This window comes from Lethenteron reissneri, chromosome 32, assembly GCF_015708825.2.
Source record: "Lethenteron reissneri isolate LAM-NWPU_2019-01 chromosome 32, ASM1570882v1, whole genome shotgun sequence".
Lineage (NCBI taxonomy): Eukaryota > Metazoa > Chordata > Hyperoartia > Petromyzontiformes > Petromyzontidae > Lethenteron > Lethenteron reissneri.
The window spans coordinates 8,633,192-8,655,965 of NC_083810.1; the positions used below are offsets into that span (position 1 = coordinate 8,633,192).

Consider the following 22,774-nt stretch of genomic DNA (forward strand, 5'->3'; position numbering starts at 1 on the left):
ACCACCATACTCACCACCATACTCACCACCACACTCACCGCCAGCACCACCAGCAGCACCCCCAGCACCACCACCATACTCACCACCAGCACCACCATACTGACCACCAGCACCACCAGCACCACCAGCACCACCACCACACTCACCACCACCACCACACTCACCGCCAGAACCAGCACCACCACCACAACCACCACCAGCACCACCAGCACCACCACCATACTCAGCACCAGCACCACCACCACCCGCACCGTCACCACCACCATACTCACCACCACCAGCACCACACTCACCACCACCACCACCACACTCACCACCACCACCACACTCACCACCACCACCCGCACCGTCACCACCACCCACAGGCACTCAGCGTGTTGTTTTTCTCGCCACCTCCCTGGGGGGGGGGGGGGGGGGTTCGCCGCCCCAATTATCTCCAGGATTAGAAGATGGAGGTTTTGTTGTTGTTATTGAAGTCAAGCGATTTGTAGGGTCACGCGGAAACGAGGAGGATCGGGGGTAGTGGGAGGGGGTGGTGGGGGTGGAACGGGGAAGGGGGAGGGGAAGAAACCCCCTCGACGAGGAACGGAGGTGAGAAGATAACGAGCGGGTCGAAGGTCAAATTAGAGCTCGTTTCATGTTTTTTTTTTCAAGATCCATCATGGACTCGCGCCTGCCTCCCTCTCAGAGGCGTAGCTAGGGGGGTAGCAGGGGGGTACATGTGTCCCCGGGCGCCAAGGTAAAGGGGCGCCAAAATGAGGCTTACAACTTTACATTATAACTTATTGCGGCGGGCGCGGCAGCCTGAAACTACTGCACAAATCTACACCTCAACCTAAAAGTTTATATATCCCGCCACACACAGCCTACATGTCATGTAATTACATTTTGGTACGCGCGTCTATTAAGAACTTACATGGAAGAACGTCCCAAACAATACAAATCACAGAGCATTGTTTGTCAACTGTGACAACAACAGGTTAAACTTAGCAGGAGTACACTCAGCTAAACAGGATCCACTTGTCGTCACATTTTTTGGAACAGTTGAAAGTATATATTTGTTTTTCTCTCGTTCAAAATTCGTTGGGAAGAGTTAAAAAAAGCTGTGCCCATCACAGTAAAGCGGGAGTCTGAAACACGCTGGAGTGCACAATCAGAAGCTGTAAAAGCTATCTATGAAGGACTGGATGAACTAGTAGGGCTGCTAGACAAATTATCGGAGGACGTAACTATGACGCCTGAAACCAGAAGTGATGCAGAACAGCTACAGGCATGCGTATTAAATTTTAACTTCATAGTTTTATTACATTTCTGGAATGTCATTCTTGGAAAAATGTATCGTGTTCAGAAGCGCTTACAGGATCCTACTATGAATTTCAAGAAAGCAGAAACTGATCTTGAATCTTTGGAGCATGAATTTGTCAAGCTTCGTGATGATTTGAGCCAAGTTGCTGTAGAAAACGCCAAAACAAGATGCACAGCCTGGGGGATCGATGTGGACAGAAGAATTAGGCGACGTCGGAAGATGCCAGGAGAACTGGCAAGAGATGCAGGACTTTCAGCAGAAGAAGAAATTGTGAGCGTTATGAAGAGCGTATTTTATCGACTTCAATAGGAGATGTCAACACGGTTTTTACGACTAAAAGACCTGAACACAAAATTTGGATTTCTGCTGGACGTCAAAACTCTTCTATCCGACACAGATGTCGATGCAATTCGTCGAAATTGCACAGATTTTGGAAATTTCTATGACACCGACATCAACGGCCACGAACTTTTCACAGAAATTAGAGATTGCAAAATGCTGCTCAGTAACCGGAATTAAGTTCTACCAGAAACTCCTTTTGGATCTTCTTGGTTTTATTGTGTTTTATGGAGACGACATATTTCCGAATTTGCGAATTTCAATGGAAATTTTATTAACAATATCAGTTTCAATTGCAAGCTGTGAGCGGTCCTTCAGCAAATTGAAACTTATTTTGTCGTATTTGCGTGCTTCAATGGGACAAGATCGTCTCAGCGATCTTGCTCTTCTTAGCGTTGAAAGAGAAACATTGGAAAAAACAGATTTTGATTACGTGATTGACCAGTTTGCGACAGTGAAATCAAGAAAAATTAATCTTTTGTAGACTATGTCAACCAGTCTACGACAGTGGCTGAGTGAGCCATGTAATATAATTTCTATAAATTTGCTTCTTTAAATACAATATTTCATTAAAATTAAAATTGTCATTCCTTATTCGATGTAATAGGAAAATGTGATTAAACGGGGGGGGGGCGCCAATTTTATAGTTCGTCCCCGGGCGCAAATTATCCGAGCTACGCCTTTGCTCCCTCTCCCCTCTCATCTCACTCTCGTCCCTTCCACGCACTCTCCGACCTCTCCCCTCTCATCTCACTCTCGTCCCTTCCACGCACTATCCGACCTCTCCCCTCTCATCTCACTCTACCCCCGCTACGCACTCTCCTACCTCTCCCCTCTCATCTCACTCTACTCACCTCCACACACTCTCCTACCTCTCCCGTCTCATCTCACTCTACTCTCCTCCATGCACTCTCCTACCTCTCCCCTCTCATCTCACTCTACTCTCCTCCATGCACTCTCCTACCTCTCCCCTCTCATCTCACTCTACCCCCCGCCACGCACTCTCCTACCTCTCCCCTCTCATCTCACTCTACTCCCCTCCACGCACTCCCCTACCTCTCCCCTCTCATCTCACTCTACTCTCCTCCATGCACTCTCCTACCTCTCCCCTCTCATCTCACTCTACCCCCCGCCACGCACTCTCCTACCTCTCCCCTCTCATCTCACTCTACTCCCCTCCACGCACTCCCCTACCTCTCCCCTCTCATCTCACTCTACTCCCCTCCACACACTCTCCTACCTCTCCCCTCTCATCTCACTCTACCCCTGCCACGCACTCTCCTACCTCTCTCCTCTCATCTCACTCTATTCACCTCCACACACTCTCCTACCTTTCCCCTCTCATCTCACTCTACTCCCCTCCACACACTCTCAAACCTCTCCCCTCTCATCTTACCCTACTCCCCTCCACGCACTCCCCTACCTCTCCCCTCTCATCTCGCTGTCCTCTCCACCACGCACTCTCCTGCCTCTCCCCTCTCATCTCACTCTACTCCCCTCCACGCACTCTCCTACCTCTCTCCTCTCATCTCTCTCTGCTCCACTCCACGCACTCTCCTACCTCTTCTCTCCCCTCTCATCTCACTCTACTCCCCTCCACACACTCTCCTGCCTCTCCCCTCTCATCTCACTCTACTCCCCTCCACGCACTCTCCTGCCTCTCCCCTCTCATCTCGCTCTCCTCTCCTCCACGCACTCTCCTGCCTCTCCCCTCTCATCTCGCTCTACTCTTCTCCACGCACTCTCCTGCCTCTCCCCTCTCATCTCGCTCTCCTCCCCTCCACGCGCTCTCTGACCCAGCAGCCACGACTTTCTGTCAACCAAATCGCGCAGCCAACCCTCGCCCAGCGGGTGGTGGCTCATTCTCCTTGCTGCCCTCGCAGTCCTGAACCCCTCCACTCCCCAGCCCTTCGTGCTGTCGACTCCCTGCCGCGTGCTAAAATCCAGGCTCAAGACCTTCCTTTGTTCCCCCTGCCTCTGATTGACTGCCTCTCGTTTTCGCTCGAAATTAAACATCACCCGCGCGATATAAATCCACATCGCGTGAGATTTTATGTTTCCATTTTCCACCATAAGGACAGCGCATGGACGATGTGAACGAATGCAAATATGGCCATGATGTTTATCACAATTCTGTATTATAATTCTGATTTAGACAGAAGTCTATGCAGTATACATACATTGCCGCGGGGGAGGGGAGAGGGGAGCGGTGGCGCAGTGGTTAGCGCACTGTGCTAGGATCCTGGGGACCCGAGTTCGAATTCCCAGCACCAGCCAACACCAATCCTGGGCCTCTCTTTGGCCAACCGGCATCGCAAACGATATTCATTGTTGCACTGAACTGCTATGGTCCCATCACCTACACGGTCTCCGCCGCCTCAATCAATCCGCACTGAGCAGCATTGAGAAGCTATGGTCAAGTAAACGCATCGCTCTCAACCCATACTCCGGTTGAATCTTTGGGTCCATACAGCGTACATCCGTTTCAATACGGGCAACATGTTTGTGCCTATGTGTTTGTGTTTCTCCCTTGCGTTGGGACGTTGTAGGATGAACGTTGAGATGTTTCAGGGGCACGGGGTGACCGATACGGTCTGAATTTGCGTGTGAATTAGGTAGGCACTGAGAAGGGCTTGACAGGCGTGCAACCGCCCCATCCCAGACGCGGCATGGGGCGTTCCTCATCCAGCGCGACGCGACTCATCATGTGCGCTGTTGTATTGTACAGTACAATGCAACCGGCGAGGCATTTGTAGCAGACAGACGAAAATAATTCTGTCCACGCGATACCCGCGCGAATGCGCACGTCGCGTTTCCATGGGAGATCCGGGGTGACAAAAACAAACGAGAAGCAATCACGCACGATCATCATCATCATCGTCGTCGTCGTCGTCATCAGCAGCCATGATCTATCCACTGCTGGGTGAAGGCTTCCCCATCCCTCGCGGCGCTCTGCGATGCCGTTCGTGCCAGCGCGGCGGTGGCGGATTTCACCGCTCCGTCTCTCACGGGCGCGTTCCCTCCGTTGACTGCCGCTCCGTTGTCACTCTCGACCCCCGTTGCATCGCCCCCTCCCCCCTCCCTTTCTCTCCGTGACGCGACCTAGGCCCAAAGGTCACTCACGCGTGGGTTTTCTCTGAGTTCTTCGTTTTCCACCCCCACCCCTCCCGCATGTACAACACTCGATGATTGGCGGATGGCACCTTCATGTATAGAGGACCGCAGAGCTTGCAGCGTGGCATTTAGCGTGGACTCCTCACCGCCTGGCTGCTGCTGCCCTCCCATCCGTCCGTGGTTCCTCCTCCTTGCGCGCCTCTGAGTCTTCCCCCTCCCCCCCTCTCTCTCTCCCTAGGGGCAGCGAGAAGCGAACACCGCGCGGCAGAGGCGTAGCGCAGCGATACGAGTTGAAGTTGCCGTCATTATTATCGCCATCATGAGTGTGCTGTTGGCGACAAAGACGTAATCGGATCTCAGACGCGCCGAAGCTGCTCTCAGTTTTATTTTCAGGATGAAAGGGTTCGCGTGAACCGTGACCCCCATCCAACCCCCCCCCCCCCCCCGCTCTTCGTTCCTTCCATTCTTTGTGTAAATCTGCAACGAAAGGGGAAGACAGCCAGCGAACGAGCAGGGGTCGATACGGCCTGTGATCTATATTGATCGCGATGGAAGGAAGTTATGGCGAGTGGGAAGTTGGCACTTTGTATTGGTGCAGCAGTCAGTCAGAGGATCGGTCGGTTTATGGCGGATAAGGCCCGCCGGGCTAAGAGGCTCTGTTCTTTGTCAACGGTGACCCGGACAAATCGGCAAAACTAAACTAAACTTTTACTGGTAGGAACATCCTGGTTACACCAGCCCACAGGGGATGATTGTGTCCGTTCGTCGTGCAAGGAGGGGCTGGGTGGGGAGGGAGGGAGGGGCTGGGTGGGGAGGGGAGGGTGGGGAGGGGCTGGGTGGAGAGGGTTGGGCTGGGTGGGGAAGGTAAAGTTGGGAGGGGCTGGGTGGGGAGGGTAGGGAGGAGCTGGGTGGGGAGGGTGCGGTGGGGCTGGGTGGGGGGTGGGAGGGGTGGGGCTGGGTGGGGAGGGGCTGGTCACCCCGTGGTGCCCTTATATAACTCAACGTTTAACCTACTCACGCCGGCTTGTGCCCGCCCTCACAGTCGGGCATATTTGCGGAATACACCACGCCGCCGTTGACCCTGGCCATTGACCGAGCAACCCAACGTTCCTACCAGCTCCCTCCGCAGGAATGTGTTTGTTTTTATTTGACCAGGTAAGGCGCACTGATCAACGTCGCCCTTTTTTCAGAACCACCCGGATATCGCCAATGACAGCTCAATGAAGCTGCTCGTCGCGTGGAAATGTCTCGCAGCCAAATACCCGAAACGCGTCGTGATGTTGATTCCAAATGTGGAGGGAAAAACCGGAGGGCCCGGAGAAAAATCCACGCGACCACGGGGAAAGAGGCACATGAAAACTCCAAATATACAGCAGGCGTCAAGGTCGGGATCGAACGCACGACCTCCTGCATACCAGGAGAGGTACCTAACATCTCGCCTTCGTGGCACCAACGTCACATGGGAAGGGAGGGTTTACAAGGGCTGCGTTAAAACAAAATCAGGGAAATTGTATAAACGTGACCTATACACGTCGAGAGCCATGAACTGTACAACGGAGACCTGATGGGCGATCCAAAACAACTCATGCGATTGACCCATGTCTATGTGTAATAATCCTTCTTGAGACGGCTTCGGAATCAGTCCTTTTATTTCCACTCCACAATACACTTTGCTCACTCACTCTCCGTTGCTGGCAGACAACGGAGAGAGGACAGACTTCGCACTAAGTCCCCACTGTGCACGTGGCACCCAGAGCCCCCGTCCGTGCGTGACCCTGCTCTTGTCAGTTTCAGTCTGCTCTCGATCGTTCTCTCTCACTCTCTCTTAATATCTTCGTCACGTGGTCCCCCCAGCCAATCGTTCATGGACAGCTTCGACCATTCTCGATGGTTCCCTGTCAATCCCGGGACCACGCCCCTCATCCGGCTCCCCATTAGCTGGGGCCCCGAATGGCTAGGCCAATCACTCCTGATGACATGTCGTGATCACGCCTGGGCCATGGTCCCTATCTCAACCCTCATTGGCTACAAGCAGGACCGGCAAGCCAATACCCACGTGAACCCTCTATGGCTGTTATTACATATGTATCTAAAGGAGCTAAAGCTTCCAGTAAGCCCCGCCCCCTGTGAAAACAGACGCCAATCCTCCGTGCAGTTCATTTGTGCTCGCTCTTTCCTTCTCTCGTCGTCTCTTCCCTCTCCTCTCATCATCATCACCACAGCCCTCTCATCCCCTACATCTTGGACCGGTCATTCGTTCTCTTCTTCCTCCTCCCGATTGCTGCCCGGCGCTCCTTCTTCCAGCTGCTGATCTTGGTAAAGTAAAACACAGTTCAGTTTGAGTTTAGTTTCTCTGTTAATCTCGATGCACCTCTACGCGTCTCTGCGTCTCGAAATATATCCGTGTCTCTGTGTGTAATTCTACGCGTCTCTGTGCATCTCTGCGTATCTCGATGGGTCGCTGCGCACCTCTCTGCATCCCAATGGGTCTCCGTGTACCTCGATGGGTTCACTCTGCGCTCCATAGTTTGTGTCCGTGTGGGGTGACCGGCTTGGGACCGATGAGAGTCGGCACAGACACGGCACCGCACGGATCTGGCGTGCAGCGAAAACACCACGCCCGGTCACCTTTGTCTCCCCAGTGCCGAATGCCGGTGTGAGTACAGTACGCGCTTGCACGCATGTGCATGCGCGCGTATGTTCGGCTTTCTATTTATTTGAATATTTTATTTATTTACTGATTCGTTCATCTGGAATGATTCCAGAAGGGCAGACGGCACTCGCCACTTTAATCTGTTCGCCCCCCCCCCATTACACCCCCCTACCCCCCCACACAACACCACACCCCCATTCCCCCCTGCCCCCCCCCCACTCCGTCACCCCAACCCCTAAGCCGTCCTCTCCTCCAGTCGCTGTTGGCCGGACGCGCCAGTACCCCTCGCACCATGCTGGCCTTCTTTCGCACCGTACGTAGCCAAACGTGCTAGTCGGAGGTGCGGTGGACGGAACAGGGATGGATACTGGGAGGCAGAGGGGGGAGGGTAATGTCCTTGCTGCGTCAGCTGGGGATGAATCCAAGGGATTTTCAATCCCACGTGCCCCCCCCCCCGCCCCCCTATTGTAGAGTATAAATCCTCAGCGTTCCCAATGCGTTAATTCCCCCAATAAAGCACTCCGCGCGTCAACAAGAAGAACAGCAACATATAAAAACGAACGTAAAATGTAAACCGACGAAGCTCAACGCATTCGTCAATAACAATTCTCGGTGTGTGTGAAGTCTTAAAATGAATATCCATGTCAGCATCACGATATCATGTAATTCGCTGCGCCTGCTGTCGACCAAAGATCCCACAGAGATGTTTCAACTTGGAGCAGCGTGAGAAGTGTCATGACCAGCAGTGTGGTGGGTGGGTGGACGAGTGAGTAGGTGGGTGAGTGAGTGGATGAATGGGTGGGTGAGTAGGTGGATGAGCGGATGATTGAGTGGATGAGTGAGAAGATGAGTGAGTGAGTGGATGAGTGAGTAGATGAGTGGGTGGATGAGTGGGTGAGTGAGTGTGGTGTCGTGACCTGCAGTGTGGTGGGTGGGTGAGTGAGTGAGTGGGTGAGTGAGTGGATGAGTGGGTGGGTGAGTAGGTGGATGAGTGGATGAGTGAGTGAGTGGATGAGTGAGTGAGTGGATGAGTGAGTAGATGAGTGAGTGGGTGGGTGAGTGAGTGGGTGAGTGAGTGGGCGAGTGAGTGAGTGAGTGAGTGGGTGAGTGGGTGAGTGAGTATGGTGTTGTAACCTGCAGTGTGGTGGGTGGGTGAGTGGGTGAGTGAGTGGGTGAGTGAGTGGGTGAGTGAGTGGATGAGTGGGTGGGTGAGTAGGTGGATGAGCGGATGATTGAGTGGATGAGTGAGTGAGTGGATGAGTGAGTAGATGAGTGAGTGGGTGAGTGAGTGGGTGAGTGAGTGGGCGAGTGAGTGAGTGAGTGAGTGGGTGAGTGGGTGAGTGGGCTAGTGAGTGAGTGAATGGGTGAGTGAGTGTGGTGTTGTGACCTGCAGTGTGGTGGGTGGGTGAGTGGGTGAGTGAGTGGATGAGTGGGTGGGTGAGTAGGTGGATGAGCGGATGATTGAGTGGGTGAGTAAGTGAGTGGGTGAGTGGGTGAGTGAGTGAGTGGGTGAGTGAGTGGGTGAGTGAGTGGGTGAGTGAGTGGATGAGTGGGTGGGTGAGTAGGTGGATGAGCAGATGATTGAGTGGATGAGTGAGTAGATGAGTGAGTGAGTGGATGAGTAAGTAGCTGAGTGAGTGGGTGGGTGAGTGAGTGGGTGAGTGAGTGTGGTGTTGTGGCCTGCAGTGTGGTGAGTAGGTGAGTGAGTGAGTGGGTGAGTGAGTGGATGAGTGAGTGGGTGAGTGGGTGAGTGAATGGTTGAGTGAGTGTGCTGTTGTGACCTGCAGTGAGTGGGTGAGTGAGTGTGGTGTTGTGGCCTGCAGTGTGGTGGTTGAACACTGTGTGGGTGACACCGAGATCTCCACATGGGTGGAGCAAGTAACCAACGAGTCGAGCCTACGGGGACAGCAACTCGTGGTAGTAGCGATAGAAGAGTGACAAGCAGGCGACGGGACACAGGCGGGTGAGTGACGGGAGCGAAAAAGCGAATGCCGTGTCACCTTGCTGCGTCATAGCCGGCAACGTAGGCAGAGCAGAGCCGTCAATTGATTAACAGAAATAATAATTTTGATTTAAAGCTTTCGTGACTGCAGGGATTCATATTCTTGGTTCTTTCGGTAAAGTCACGTATAAGGGAAACAATAAAACAATATAAATATAAATCAATATAAATACATTTTTATTGTTTTATATTTATACTAGCTGTACTACCCGGCTTCGCCCGGGACTTGTATCCACCACGGCCGGCCGCCTTTGTCTCCCCAGTGGCGATGTTAATACGCCACACCAGTTACTCGTTTTGAGGCTGAGTCCGTCCCTCACCACTCTCCCTCCCTCACCACTCTCCCTCCCTCACCACTCTCCCTCCCTCACCACTGACGCCCAGCCGCCTTTGTCTCCCCAGTGGCGATGTTAATAGGCCACACCAGTTACTCGTTTGAGGCTGAGTCGACCTAGGGGAGGTTCAAATAATCGTCAGCGGTGGTGGCCGTGAGCGGGAATCGAACTGGGTTCGCCGGGTTGGTAGCGCAGCGTAGCGTTAACCACTACACCCACCGCTCCTCACACACCACACACGCACAGACACACACACATAGACACACGCAGACACACACAGACACACACACACACAGACACACAGACAGCACGCTAACCACTACACTACCGCTCCCCACACACCACACACGCACACACACAGACACACACACAGACACACACACAGACACACACACAGACACACACACACAGACACAGGCAGCACGCTAAGCACTACACTACCGTTCCCCCTACACAACACACGCGCGCGCGTCCATAGGTACACATACACGCGCTTGCTGCAGACACACACGACTTTCAGGGTGCGTACGGCAGTAAACGACTGAAATAATAAAGCGGCAATGCTGTGTAAGGAACGCCTTAGACCCGCATTACACATTTGTGTAATGCGAGCGTAAACACACAAACACACACAAACACATACACAATACACACACACATACATGCAGACACACAGACAGACACATAACACACATACATACACACACATACAAACACAGAAACACATACACACACATACATAGACACACACATACATACACACAAACACATCCACAGACGTACATACACACATACATACAGGCACGCAGACATACACATAAACACATACAAAAAAAACCACATACATACACACACACATACATACACACAAACACATGCACACACATACATACACACATGCATACAGACACACAGACATACACATAAACACATACACACATACACATGACCCGGCTTCGCCCGGGACTTGGATCCACCACGCCCGGCCGCCTTTGTCTCCCCAGTGCCGATGTTAATACGCAACACCAGTTACTCGTTTGAGGCTGAGTGGACCTAGGGGAGGTTCAAATAATCGTCACCGGTGGTGGCCGTGAGCGGGAATCGAACTCGGTTCGCCGGGTTGGTAGCGCAGCGTAGCGTTAAGCACTACACCCACCGCTCCTCACACACGACACACGCACAGACACACACACAGACACACACACAGACACACGCAGACACACACAGACAGACACAGACAGACACACACACACACAGACACACAGACAGCACGCTAAGCACTACACTATCGCTCCCCACACACCACACACGCACACACACAGACACACACACAGACACACACACACAGACACAGACAGCACGCTAAGCACTACACTACCGTTCCCCCTACACAACACACGCGCGCGCGTCCATAGGAACACATACACGCGCTTGCTGCAGACACACACGACTTTGAGGGTGCGCACGGCAGTAAACGACTGCAATAATAAAGCGGCAATGCTGCGCGAGGAACGCCTTAGACCTGCAACACATTTGTGTAATGCGAGCGTAAACACACAAACACATACAAACACATACATACACACACATACACACAAACACATACACACACATACACACACATACACACACACAGACATACACATACACACAAACACACACATACATGCACACAAACACATACACAATACACACACACATACATGCAGACACACAGACAGACACATAACACACATACATACACACACATACATACACAGAAACACATACACACACATACATACACACACACATACATACACACAAACACATGCACACACGTACATACACACATACATAGAGACACGCAGACATACACATAAAGACATACAAAAAACCCACATACATACACACACACATACACACAAACACATACATACACATACATACACACATACATAGAGACACACAGACATACACATAAACACACATACACATGACCCGGCTTCGCCCGGGACTTGGATCCACGATGCCCGGCCGCCTTTGTCTCCCCAGTGACGATGTTCACACACGACAGCAGTTACGCGTTTGAGGCTGAGTGGACCTAGGGGAGGGCCAGGTCCGTTTCAAATAATCGTCAGCGGTGGTGGGCGTGAGTTGGAATCGAACTGGGGTCGCTCAAGCAGCTTAATGACTGTTTGTACAAAGAACATATAAAGAATCGATTATAATAACCAGGCAAGAGTCCACATTATAGACTGCCAGTACACGCACTCAGCTTCATAAGCAGGCTAGAGTGTACATGATAGAGTGGCAGTACGCTCACCGAGCTTAATAAGCAGGCTACAGTGTACATGATAGACTGGCAGTACACTCACCCAGCTTAATGAGTATTTGTACAGTGAACATTAAAGTAATCGATTGTTGGCGCGTTGGGTTTAAAAGTAATATTAATAGCACACATTGTGGTGGGGGTGTAGTGAAGAGTAGGAAAAACTTTGATGAATTTACCTCAGAGTGGCGTGGTGGGTGTCGAGGCCTAGTAGCGTGCAAAGCCTGCGGCCTCGCCTAAAATTGTCGGCTTGGAAGAGGCAGGGTACGGGTGGCGTGCCTTCCCCCCCCCCCCTCAGCGCTCCAACAATACTGTGTAATGGCTATTATTTAATTAAATACGGAGCTTATGAAAGTGGCGAAGGCGTGGCTAGCCGTTGGCAGGGGCAACCGCCGTCCAATGAAACTGCAGCCCTTGGCGAAGGCGTCGCTAGCCGTTGCCAGGTCCAATGAAAGCGGCGAAGGCGTGGCTAGCCGTTGCCAGGGGCAACCGTCGTCCAATGAAAGTGCGTATGGGCCGAAAGCCACACACAGACAGACATTCACGATTTTATATATATAGATTGTTTTATTGTTTCCCTTCTACGTGACTTTACCGAAAGAACCAAGAATATAAATAATAATGACAACAATACTCGATAAACCCACTGAGCTCGAAAGCTCTTTTTCGACCTGGAAACAAATGATAGCTCAACAAAGTTGCTGATCGCGTGGACATTTAGAGCAGCCAAATACACGTAACGCATGATTATAAATGTGGAAGAGGAGAAAAAAAAACCGATAACCCGGAGAAAAAAAATCAATGCCCACCAGGGGTAGATCATGCAAACTCCAAGTATACAGCAGGCGTCAGGGTTGGGTTTCGAACCCACGTCCTCCTGTATACAAGGCGAGTTAGTCAACATCTCCTAGTCACCGTGGCACCCAGAGCCATCTGAAATGCAAGGCTATGAGTCATAATTCTCCATCATCAGAGATTCACCGAGTTGAGGTGACAATGATGATGATGACATCCCGTTTCTTTGAAAAGTAATTTTGAAAATGGATCAGAGCTCTTTCGCTCTCTCCCTCTCGCTCTGTGTATTTTTTTAAATTTGTTTTTTTTTTACTTCATCATCTCAGCGTTTAAACGAGAGCCGGTGACGGATGTTTTAGGGATGAAATATTATGATGGCCAAATAATGTGCGAGTGTGCGTGAAGTGCACACGTGCTCATGGCTGGGGTGAGTGTGTATGTGCGTGTGTGTGATCGGGGAGCGGTAGCTGCGCTACGAACCCGGTCCTGGGCTTCCCCTGGGTCGACTCAGCCTCAAATGAGTAGCTAATGTGATGTGTAAACATCGCCACGAGGCGGACAAAGTGCTATTTGCGAGCATTAATGAACGCCAGCACGGCACACGAGGGGGTCGTGGGTGGCCAACACCACGCCCGGCCGCCTTTGTCTCTCCAGTGATGATATCAACCCACGCGCCCCAGGTATTTATTTAAGGCTGCGTCAACCACGGAGAAGCTGACGACCGGTTCAGTTCATCATCACCGGTGTTGGCCGTGAGCGGGAATCGAACTCAGGATGCCAGGTTCGTAGCGCAGCGCGCTAATCACTACGCTACTGCTCCCCATGCACACACACAAAGACAAAGATCCGCTGTATAGCTTGAACAGACTGAAGGGACAAGTGCTGTTAGCGAGCACCTGTGAAGGCCGGCACGGCACACGAATGGGTGCGTGGCCAACACCACGCCCGGCCGCCTTTGTCTGCCCAGTGGCGATGTTTATTACACGCGGCTCCAGGTACTCATTTGAGGCTGAGTCGACCTAGGGGTGGCCCATGACCGGTTCAGATTATCGTCACTGGGTGTTGGCCGTGAGCGGGAATCGAACTCAGGTCGCCGGGTTCGTAGCGCAGCGCGCTAACCGCTACACACACACAGACACACAGACACACACACAGACACACACAGACATACCTACACACACACAACTACACACAGACACACACACAGACACACCTACACACAGACACACACACAGACACAAACAAACACACCTACACACACACAGACACACAGACACACCTACAGACACACCTACACACGTGTACACGTCGATAGTCGACACAGTGTCAATTGTCTACGATCTTGCGAGATCTCGGATGCTAAGCAAGGGTTGAGCCTGGATAGCGCTCGGATGGGCAAGCACCGCGCGCAATCGGCAGCTTCAATCAGCGCTGTGGGCATTCGAGGGCAGTGCGAAGAACTAGTTCTCCTCTCCCACCCACAAACTCCAAGCCGCATTGACCGGCGGGGTGAAGTATGGTCAAACAACTCCTACGACCCGCTCGTACATCGTGGAGGTGGCGGTGGTGGTGACTGCTTGCGTCACATTAACATCTTGATCTTGATACTGCTGAAGATAAATAATGATTATGACGATGTCCTTTCCGTTGTCGTTGTTGCTGGCAGAGACGTGCGGGCGAAACTGAGATGGATGCGGGGAGGTGGAGGAGGTTGAAACCCGTGACACGGGAAGGGAGCCCGGATCGATTGGAGAAATGAACGAGCGACGCGCCTCCGTTGAACGCCCCCCCCCCACCACCCCCGCCGCCTCCGCCCTTGCTGCTGAGATCTCCCATCATCAATTCCTCTCGCGAAATGAGAAGCACGCCGCGTGCTTCATTTTACGGAGGCATTCTCAGCAGAACGCGTGGACAAAGACATCACGGACAAAGAAGGCGAACAACCACCACCACCACCAACCAACCAACCACCATCATCCCTCTACGGCCTATAACGGATAGGTGCTGTTAGCAAGCACCTATTAAGGCAGGCACTACGTGTAAATACGCACGTGCATTTGTGGTGCTACGCAAATGCGTGGACGACAAAGACGCCCACACCCCCCCCCCCCTCAATAGAGCCTGAATAAACAAACCGTCATATTAGAGATGAGGGTACAACGGAAGCTGATAACACAGCGCTAGATCTGAGACCTCCTCTGGTTCACACGCTGGAGAGGGCAGCACGAACCGTGAGGATTGACATTCGCTGCCCAATCATCCACCCATCCACTCACGCATCCAGACACTCACCCGTCCACTCACTCACTCATCCACCCATCCACTCACTCACTCACTCACCCATCCACTCACGCATCCAGCCACTCGCTCATCCACTCAGTCATCCACCCATCCACTCACTCACTCACTCACCCATCCACTCACTCATCCACCCATCCACTCACTCACCAATCCACTCACTCATTCAGACACTCACCCATCCAGACACTCACTCATCCACTCACTCACTCACCCATTCACTCACTCATCCAGACACTCACCCATCCACACATCTGCTTCGGCCATCTATCCCTTCACTCACCCACCCATCAACTCGCTCATGTTATCCACCAACTCGCTCGTTCACCCATCCACCCAACCGTTCGCTACCACAAATGTGTGTGGATCCGCGTCTCTGAGAAAGCAAAACAAAAAACACTTCCCAAAAAAACGTCCCCATGAGAATCTCGTGCGTTCAGAGTGGGTGGCGTAGAATGGGCGCCTTCGTCCGAATGGCCGTGTCGGTGACGCCCGGGACGTTACAGAGGTTGGGGAGCGGTGGTGCAGCGGTTGGGGAGCGGCGCCACGAACCCGGCGACCCGAGTTCGATTCCCGCTCACGGCCGACTCCCAGTGACGATTATCTGATCCGGTCCCGGGCCTCTCCCTAGGTCGACTCGGCCTCAAATGAGTACCTGGTGCAATGTGTAACATCGCTACTGGGGAGACAAAGGCGTGCGGGCGTGGTGTTGGCCACCCACCCCCACGCGTACCCGTGCCGGCCTTCATGGGTGCTACTCGCTAACAGCACTTGCTCCAACAGTCTGTTAAGGCTACACGGGGGATCTTTGTCTTTGTATGTTACAGGGGTTGCATGGAACAGCTGATGCGGCGGCAGCGATCTCGTTACATCGGAAAGAAGGGTTATAGGGGCTGCTAGAGAATACATCGTAACGATGTAGCTGGCGATCGACAATACCATTGTGCGTGACACGAGCTGTGAGAGCAAATCACGTGGTGGCATTTCAAATGGAAGTCTATAACTGCAAGAAACGCCCATCTGTTAAAAAGAGCTGCGCAGCTCGTCGGATTCTTCCAGGATGAATTCTGATTGTGATGTCAGAGGAACACTTTCTCCCCAGCAGGCCACGTGAGGCTGCCATGCAAGAGCAGTGTCATAGCGCCGGCTAATAGACGGCAGCGGCAGCTGTGATGGACAGACAGCACACACGCCGGTGAGGTTGAGCACGGGGCGTGTTGGCAGAGCGGAGGAACTAGGGCAAGGGTCACGGAGGACTCCATCTGGAGGCGCCTGGAACCTGCTGGCGGGTTCGAGAAGGGAGGCGCGGTCAGGGCGGAGCCAGGCGGCGCTGGGAGCATAAAAGGAGCTGAGAGCGGGGGGCTCGGAGCTGCCGGTGCTGGGAGTGAACTCGTCTCGTCGTCGCTGCTGTCTCCGCAAGACACTGCGCTGCTGGAAGTTGTTAGCTGTCTCAGTCGGCGCCGTCAGTGTTAGACGGCTCGTGTTGTGTCAGAGGTCGCAATCGGGTACCCGATAGCCGTACCCTACCCGATATCTGGCTACCTGTACCCTGCCGGGTACGGGTACCCGTTTGTGACCCTGGTGCGGCAGGGTACTGGTATGGGTATACGCACGTGACTCACCCCAACCAATGAGTGAGAAGGCCGTGAGTCACTGGTGAGTAACCGATACCCAGCTACCCGTACCCGTTTGCGACCCTGGTGCGGCCGGGTATGGGTAAGGAATCAAAACCCGTTTGCGACCTCTGTGTTGTGTACAGGCTGGGCTGAGCCACTATTGAGAGTGTGAGGACCGTGAAAGTTGTTGAATAAAGAAGGTGCCTCCAAGAAATCTTGCCTCCGTCTCACTGACACTGCACGTGCAACGAGCAGGGCGGGGGTCTCAGAAGTAGTTCTGCAATGTCACCTTCCGCTGGCCCTTATCTCTGGCACAAAGACGGCGCACCGCTTCCTGCAAGAGTTCCCAAATGTAAACGTCACGTGACGGCGTGACACCGACAGCACAACTGGAATGTCACACACACAAACAGAGAGAGAGAGAGAGTCATCGTGGGAGGTGTGAGGATCGAGATGTACAATTTTAAAAGCGTATCCACCCACTTTCAAGAGGCACGCGTCTCTCGTTTTCTTCTCGAATGCACTCTTCCGTTGTGACGTCGCAGGGTATTTATTAATCGCGTGCGTTTCGACGAGAGATCGTTGAACACGGGACTTCGTTTTGCTCGCCGTGCCATGTTCCCGTAAAGGAGTCCGTACGATACCCGTGTCCTGCGGCATTTGATGTTATTTTGTTTTGCCTCTTGTTTTTTGTGTTGCTGCTGCTGTTGCTGTTGTTGCTACGCTCAGGCCACCACGGATCTCCCGTGTAAGAAAATAATAATAGCAGCAGCAAAACGCCGGCGTTGTGCTCTCTAATCCGCGTGCTCCTCTCGGTGTAATTCCTCACGCGCCTTTGTGCACTTTGCAGATTCTGTTTCTACCTCCATGGTGTCCTGCCCCTGCCCCACGGCTACTTTGACCCCCCCCCCCTTTCTCCCCTCAACCCCTTCTCTTTTTTAACGATCAGAGGAAACGAGAAGATGCTCGGTGTAGTCGGCACTTTGCTTCGTTCATCATTTCGTTTTTTTTTCCAATGCTTTGCTTTATGTAAACCACCCCTCCCCCCTTTTAAAGGAAAGATTTCACAAAAGACGTCACGCTCTGCTCTCCTCCTTCTTACCCCTTCCATCTCTCTCTACCCCTCTCTCTACCCCCCCTCTCTCTACCCCCTCTCTCCCTATTCTATGTCTATTTCCCCCCTGTTTTCTATGTAATATTTGTTATGTTTTTTTTTACTACAAGTGCTGCATCTGCACCCAGCCCTCCTAGCAGTCCAACGGCCTCCCCCGGGTAGCTCATAACTGCATGCAGAGCTCTCCGTCATCTGCCACCGAGCACACGGCTTCCTCCAGTGCCCACTGCTCCTTGAAAGCCGGCACGGCGTGGGTCAGCCGCACATGGCGGAACTCCAGCCCACACACCCTGGCTCCGACCAGAGCGCGGAAGATGCACAGGATGCTGGCCGGACGTTTCCCCTCCACGGCCCCCCACCCCCTTCTCTCCCCCCACCTCCTTCTCTCCCCCCCCCCACCCCTTCTCTCCCCCCACCCCCTTCTCTCCCTCCACCCCCTTTTCTCCCCCCACCCCCTTCTCTCCCCCCACCCGGTCTCTCCCCCCACCCCCTTCTCTCCCCCCACCCCCTTCTCTCCCCCCACCCCTTCTTTCCCCCCACCCGGTCTCTCCCCCCACCCCCTTCTCTCCCCCCACCCCCTTTTCTCCCCCCACCCCCTTCTCTCCCCCCACCCGGTCTCTCCCCCCACCCCCTTCTCTCCCCCCACCCCCTTCTCTCCCCCCACCCCCATCTCACCTTGGCACCCCTCGTCTCCCACGGTTACTTGCCAGCGTCGCGCATTGGCACCCCCCCCCCCTCCTTCCATCACCTCCTTAGATCCTCCCACCCCCCTCCGCCCTCCATTGCTCCCCCCCCCCATCAGCCCCCCAGTGTATTTCCAGGGTCTGGGTCTCAGCTGTGCGGGCTGCAGGGAGGGCGCCCCCCCCCCGGCTCCCCGCGCGGCGGCGGCGCCGACTCGGCCGCGAAATTGTCGCATTAAGCGGTGGCACAGGGGGGAGCGATGCACCTGAGCGCACTGCGTGTGGAGTGGCCGTGTGGGTGGATGGGTGAGTGGGTGGGTGGGTGAGCGTGTGGGTGAGTGGGTGGGTGGGTGAGCGTGTGGGTGAGTGTATGTGTGGGTGAGTGTATGTATGTGTGGGTGGGTGAGCGTGTGGGTGGGTGGGTGAGTGGGTGGGTGGGTGGGTGAGTGGGTGGGTGGGTGAGTGGGTGGGTGAGTGTATGTATGTGTGGGTGGGTGAGCGTGTGGGTGAGTGTATGTGTGGGTGGGTGAGCGTATGTGTGGGTGGGTGAGCGTGTGGGTGAGTGTATGTGTGGGTGGGTGAGCGTGTGTGTGAGTGTATGTGTGGGTGGGTGAGCGTATGTGTGGGTGGGTGAGCGTATGTGTGGGTGGGTGAGCGTGTGGGTGAGTGTATGTATGTGTGACTGGGTGAGCGTGTGGGTGAGTGTATGAGTGTATGTGTCGGTGTATGTTGAACTTTTTTCGCACCGTACGTAACCAACCGTGCTAATCGGAGGTGCGGGTTTCGTGTGGGTGAGTGTGTGGGTGAGTGTATATGTGGGTGGGTGAGCGGCGAAGAGACGGTACACAGATGCACAACAGATATGCATAGCATCATACCGTCTCAAACGTCGAACGAAGCAACCCCCCACCCCCCCACGAAAATATATTCATTTCCCATGGAGAGGATCACCTCGAGACGGCACATATCCGCTTGCAACGGTGTCCAGGAAACACGCGCATCACCGGCTCGCGAGGAAAGTCCTCCAGCCGTCGGAGTTGGAGGCGCTGAGTGAGATCTAACGAGGCGTGTAGATGGAGGAGAGACTCGTGGCCACGGGTTGTCTCCGCGTGTCTTGGAGATCGCTCCACGGTTGGCTACGTACGGTGCTAAAGAAGTCCAACGTACATACGTATAGGAAAATTGATTGAACGCATGTGAAAAAAAATAGGTGACGTTTCGCGCAACGGGCCTTCTCCATAGCAAGTGAGTCGGAGGTAGGTGAGTACGTGGATGGCTAGGTAGATGGATCGGTAGGAAAGTAAATTCGGTGGGTGGCTAGGCAGGTGAGTAGGTAGGTGAGATCGGTGAGTGGGGAGTAACGATTGCGCCGATTGGCACGCGCGGACGTACAGACGGCACGGCGGTCAAAACCACCGCGTGGCTACATTTTACCCGCAAGGCGCAGCCCTGCAAGTGCTCGCGCCAGAGGGGGCTCGAGAGGGTGTTTGGCCTACTCTTCGACGCTGAGCAAGACGTCTTGGGAGGGCTGGAAGGTACCCACTCTTTACCGCCAGCACACGTGGCCCGCCGATCGACGAACCGGTCGAGAGGCGGCGTTGGGATTCGCGAGCCACTTGGAAGTGAACGAGCGAGCGGTGTGTGCCAGCCCATGGCACCACTCCTTGCGGTTCTCAGTAACAAAACAGTTACGCGTTGAACATGTATCGTTCGAGACGTGTTTTTAGATATATATATACTTTTTTTCCATTAGGCTGCTGGTATTTTAAGGACATTCTCAAGACTGAACACAATCATTTTTGGGTTACCTTTTGCACGTGTTCGTTTGGAGTTGCACATTTTGAATGTTTGCTCTTAAGTTATTGGCAAAAAACAACCCAATAACAACCCTCTGTTAACAACCCCAAAACCATAGCCATATCACCCCCTACAATAGCACACCCATCTCAAACGAACTCCATCGACTCCCGATTCTCCACACAGAGAACCGAGGTTCGCGGTGGGGGGGGGGGGGGGTTGAGGGGCATGTCGGACAGGCGACACATGCCCGCAGCATTCACCACGGCGCTGCAGATGTGAACCCCTCTTACTCTCGACCCCACACACCCAGGCGTGCTCCGTTAAGGGGGTGTTGAGGGGTATTTGCGAGGGGCAACACGCACGCATACCCACAGCATACACTACAACAGCAAGCGCAGCTATCTAGAGACACCGCTACGGTACAGGAGATTATTATCAACTCTCCACACCCAGAGGCCCTTGTCTCTTCGAGATTCTCGGTAGGGGGGGACGGGGGGGGGTCAGACATTTGTGACGATGTGTGACGAGGAGGCGGGGGGGGGGGGAGAAATGTGACGTCACATCAAAATGCGCAACTTTAAATGAATATAGACAACACGTTCTACTTAATTAAATCGACTTTTTAATAAATGTTTTTTCCTACAACATCAGAGTGCAGCGGCACATTAAATACGCACTACAATGACAATAGTTTAAAGCGATTAAAACATGTTCAAAAATTTTTTTTGGGGGGGGGCAGAGCTTTGTGACGTCATATTTGAGGGGTGGGGGGTCTGACTTTTTGTGACGAAGGGGGGGGGGGGGTCAAAAATCGTCCAAAATCGCGTGACGTCATTTATGGACCGCCCCTCACCACTGAAGCAAATGCGTGCAGAGGAATACAACTCGGGGGAGGAGAAGGGGAGGGGGGGGTTGAGAGGTATATGCGAGGGGCGACGCGTGTATGATGATAACCACAGCAGACAAGGCGTGGAGATGAATAAATTGGGCGAGCGCTTGCGAGGGCGTTGAGGTGATGTTTATTTATTTATTTGTACGACCAATGTGATTTTTTTTGACGTATTATTAGTCCCTGGGAAAATGTCACGGTGCGGTTTCACATTGAACTTTGGTTTCCTTTGATAGGAATGATTCAAGCAAACGTCCCTCCCACGCTATTATTATTTTTATGCGTGTTATATTTAGAATGTGTTTACCAGGGAAAGCCTCGCTGAGTCCAAATATTATTTTTCAAAAAGGGTCCTGCCAAGATGCTGCTGCTTTGCAGTAGAATTTAGTAATATGCGGGTAATGTATCATCAAGGTGGATGTTTGGCCCAATGCAAGTGACGCTGTACGGTGTTGATTTAAGCTATGGGAGAAAGTCAATGAAGGACAGCGGCAGAACGCACTAACTCCAACAGAAAGGCGTCCGGTTTGGGAATCGAACCCAGGAAAATTTAGGCTGCGAGGCAAAGGTGTTCTCACGGTGCCAGAGTGCACGGCCGGGCCCCTCTTGAAGAGGAGTCTTGAGACTCAGTGGCGGTGGCATGGCGTCTGCTGCTTGATGCAGAGGCTCACGGTTCTATCCCAGCGGACGCCCTGGTTAATATGATCGGAAACTTTATGTTTGTCCTGGAGGAGGAATTCGATGAGCGATGAAGCTCTTTTTCAACAGATGTCTCGTAGGGACGGGACAGCAAGTTACACTAGCAAACAATACTTAAAAAAACGATGTGAGTGCAAAATAGACAAAAGGTAAGCAAGTCGCGACAAACATACAAAGTAAGAAATAAAACCTCCCCACGTGACTTTACAACCAAAGAGTATGGATTCCTGCAGTCACGAAAGCTTCAAATCAAAATTGATACAAAGCATAAGTACATCAATTTCTACCGATTTTCAACACCAAATGCAACGCTAAATTCTCGTAAATTACTTTCTTGTGAAAAACAAGACAAGCCACGTGGCAATAATCGCCGTGTACCGCCTAGGGGCAGCTGCCTCTGGGGGACCCCTTGGCTCGACTGTCGCAGGGCAACGGAGTGGTTGAGATGCGATTGTTACAAAGCACTTTGCGTTCCCGAGGCACTTGAGTGCCTTATGAAAGCAACTGCTTATCCGTAAAGGCGTTTCTGCATAAACAAAGGCATGCTCTGTTGTCGTCGGTGACGGGAATAGCAGCTGATGCGTATTTGATGTGTGGGTGTGTGCATATGTGTGCGATCATGTACGTGAATATGTGTTTGTAGTAGGGTCATCTCGGTCAGTTGACCCGTGGCAACTGGGTCTGCCCCGTGACCTCCTGCCAGCGGGCGTTCGACACTTCACGTGGCCTCAAGGTGCACATGGCCTGGCACAAGCGTCGTGGTGACGTCACCGCCACTTAGTGGCGAATGGCGGTTGTTGTAGTGGGGAGCGGTAGCGTAGCG

General features: G+C 53.0%; 1 protein-coding gene across 1 annotated transcript in view; it reads right to left on the bottom strand.

Moving 5' to 3' along the window:
* The window catches only part of LOC133349966 (phytanoyl-CoA dioxygenase domain-containing protein 1-like), a 129,379-nt gene extending 107,032 nt beyond the window's left edge, over positions 1–22,347 (bottom strand). The window contains exon 1 of the mRNA XM_061563881.1: positions 22,344–22,347. The gene's annotated coding sequence lies outside the window, so the exon portion shown is untranslated. The remainder of the gene's footprint in view (positions 1–22,343) is intronic.
* Between the last annotated feature and the right edge of the window lie 427 nt (positions 22,348–22,774).